We start from the raw sequence: 2,848 nt of genomic DNA on the forward strand, positions 1-2,848 counted from the left end.
TTTATTTCAGTAATTCAACTCAAATTGTGAAACTCGTGTATTAAATAAATTCAATGCACACAGACTGAAGTAGTTTAAGTCTTTGGTTCTTTTAATTGTGATGATTTTGGCTCACATTTAACCCTTTCGCACGTGAGTTTAAAATATACTAGCCCCCAGCGTGAGTTTTTTTTAGGCGACTGTTATTTTAAAATGTATCGCCTTATTGTTTCCATGGCGACGTGTCATGCTTGTGATGTGACACAACGCAGCCACAATAGCTCTGTATGACACATGCATCGCTTTTATTTAGTTTTTCCGGTTTTATTCGAAATATTCACAAACATGCTCACTATCTTATGAAATCTCTGATATTCCGATTCTGAAATATGTGCAATTAAATCTGTTTGGTAGTTTAAACACTTTTATGTCGACCGTGTTAGTTGATTTATACCGGGTGATGGGCGCCGCCATGTTAGTTCGCGCTGAATCCGAGCTGTGGGATTTACAACACGCAAATTCATCCTCTCCTACCGAAACACGTTAAAGTAGGTCTCGGTAAACTGGGAGAAGAGCAGAGTAAACTTTATAGTTACCTACACAATCTGTATATGATATCAATAAAAACATGTCGTCAGATTATATTTGTAAGGATCATTGTTGCCGTTTCCATAAACATCAGCGTGCATTTTACAAACTGTAAATGTATGGTTTTGCTAGTACTTGTGTATTTAAATGTCTGAAACCTAAAATAAGCATTATATGGTTGAAAAAGCTGAATATTTGTGATAATATGACAAGCGCTCAGCGCGTCCGATCTGGCTCGCGCCAGCCAGAGCGCGAAAGCGGATTTAAATTCAGCAGTTGATGACGTGACGCACTGAAAGTTCTAATCACACCGGTGTGATCGTACGCTTCAGGGACCAGCCAAGACTGATCACACCGGTGTGATCGTACACGCGTCAAAGGGTTAAACACATTAGAGACATTGCTCATGGTCATTGTAATCAAGTGTCAGAATTCATCTATAATTACATGCTCCTCAAAAATAGCTTCAGTGGTAAAATAAGTGGCAGAAGAACATAAGAGCATTAGAGAGCTGGCATACAGGACGTAAACTAAGGCCCTGTCCACACGGAGATGCGCTTAGCTGTATATGCAAAAATGTTGTATTGGATTGGTGTTTCGTCCAGACGGATCCGGCGTTTTGGGAGAGTGAAACCAATATTTTTTGAAACCGGGTCCCAGAGTGGATAAATCTGAAAACGACACCCTTGCGTTTTCGTGTGTACAGCCAATCCGTATATTTTGTGAAACAATGATGTCATCATCCCACGTCTCGCCCCTAGTCAGACACTTCTACGTCACGTAACGGCAACAACAACATGAACAAACACTGAACGATTGTCTTTTTATTAACTAACATTAACACAGATTAATAAATGTATTGTTCCATGTTCATTTGTATACCGCGCGCAAGGTTTATGCACATAGTCCAAGTCTTCTCCATTTTTAGTGTATCTCTGTGGCAGAATTACAGTGCCACATACTGGTCTGGCATGTATACTACATCGTTTTGTGTCGGGTTTCGTGTGTACGCAGATATTTCTTGAGACGAGGGGGAAAAAAGATCGGATAGGGAAAGCTCTGGCTTCGTGTGGATGTAGCCTAAGGCAGAGGTCTCCAAACTCGGTCCTCGAGGGCCGCTATCCTGCAGAGTTTAGCTCCAACCCTAATTAAACACACCTGAACCAGCTAATCAAGGTCTTAATAGGCATGCTAGAAAACTCCAGACAGGTGTGTTGAGGCAAGTTGGAGCTAAACTCTGCAGGACACCAGCCCTCCAGGACCGAGTTTGGAGACTACTGAACTAAGGTATATGGATTGCCTGAGCTATTAAGTTTACCTTGCCATTTCTTTTTTTGTCTCTCTCTCTCCACTACATGTGTAAATTACATCAAACGTTCAGCATTTTATTCATTTTGCAAGAAGATAAACTTCAACAACTGAGTGAATTCTATACTAAAGTACTACAATGGTGGGTGAACCATTAAAAGAAATGTTCCAGGTTCTATTATCACAAAGAATACAAACAAATATCCACTTACAATGGCAGTCTATAGGGCCAATTTGGGGCATGTTGCCCCATAGACTTGCGTAATAATAGGGGTGTAATGATTCATCGATATGGATCGATACGATGTCTGACGATACGATACATCGATGCCACACGTAAAATATCGATATCTGTATAAATAGGCACCTTTATTTTGGGTCCGTCTATGCATTACCGCCAACGCGTGCATTCTCGTTCAAACTCACGTATCAGGACTCAATATAAGGACTGCCCGAAGGCACAAGGTGAGCATAAAAGACGCTCGGGGTTGTTTGCGGAACAGTCGAGTGCTGTGTGAAAAGTTTTCTGCGCACACATCTGAAGCGCTCGCACGCACACAGACAGCCGCGTCTACACCGTGCGAATACTAAATTGAGCTCTCTTCCGCTTTTTTGTGCATGGATGAATTAATACAGACAAAATTACATAAAAATGCGCGTTTTGGCGAATATCGTAGTAAGCACAGTCGGTTAGGCATATGTCTTAACGTAAACAGTTGAGAAAGAAAAGGCATGTGTATCAGTAGGCCTATATTAAATCTGTGCTTCGTTCTTAAAGTGAAAGCAAACTAATAATAAATCTAATGCTGTCAAAGAAAAATACAAGTGCTCACTGCTCCTGACTATCAACAAATGACATCAGAATGATTAATGATTACATAAAAAAAAGATTAATCTATATTTAATTTATACAGTGAAGAGTATGCAGTTATTTTACATTTGATTATTACATTTCTGTAGCGTACTTGAAAAT

At 40.2% G+C, this 2,848-nt stretch overlaps 1 protein-coding gene across 1 annotated transcript in view; it reads left to right on the forward strand.

Moving 5' to 3' along the window:
- LOC107738206 (apoptotic chromatin condensation inducer in the nucleus-like) overlaps positions 1–2,848 on the forward strand; it is a 32,988-nt gene that overhangs the window by 19,958 nt on the left and 10,182 nt on the right. The gene's annotated exons all lie outside the window — the stretch shown is intronic.

This window comes from Sinocyclocheilus rhinocerous, unplaced genomic scaffold (genome assembly GCF_001515625.1).
Source record: "Sinocyclocheilus rhinocerous isolate Xijiao unplaced genomic scaffold, SAMN03320098_v1.1 scaffold254, whole genome shotgun sequence".
In the NCBI taxonomy this organism is placed as follows: domain Eukaryota; kingdom Metazoa; phylum Chordata; class Actinopteri; order Cypriniformes; family Cyprinidae; genus Sinocyclocheilus; species Sinocyclocheilus rhinocerous.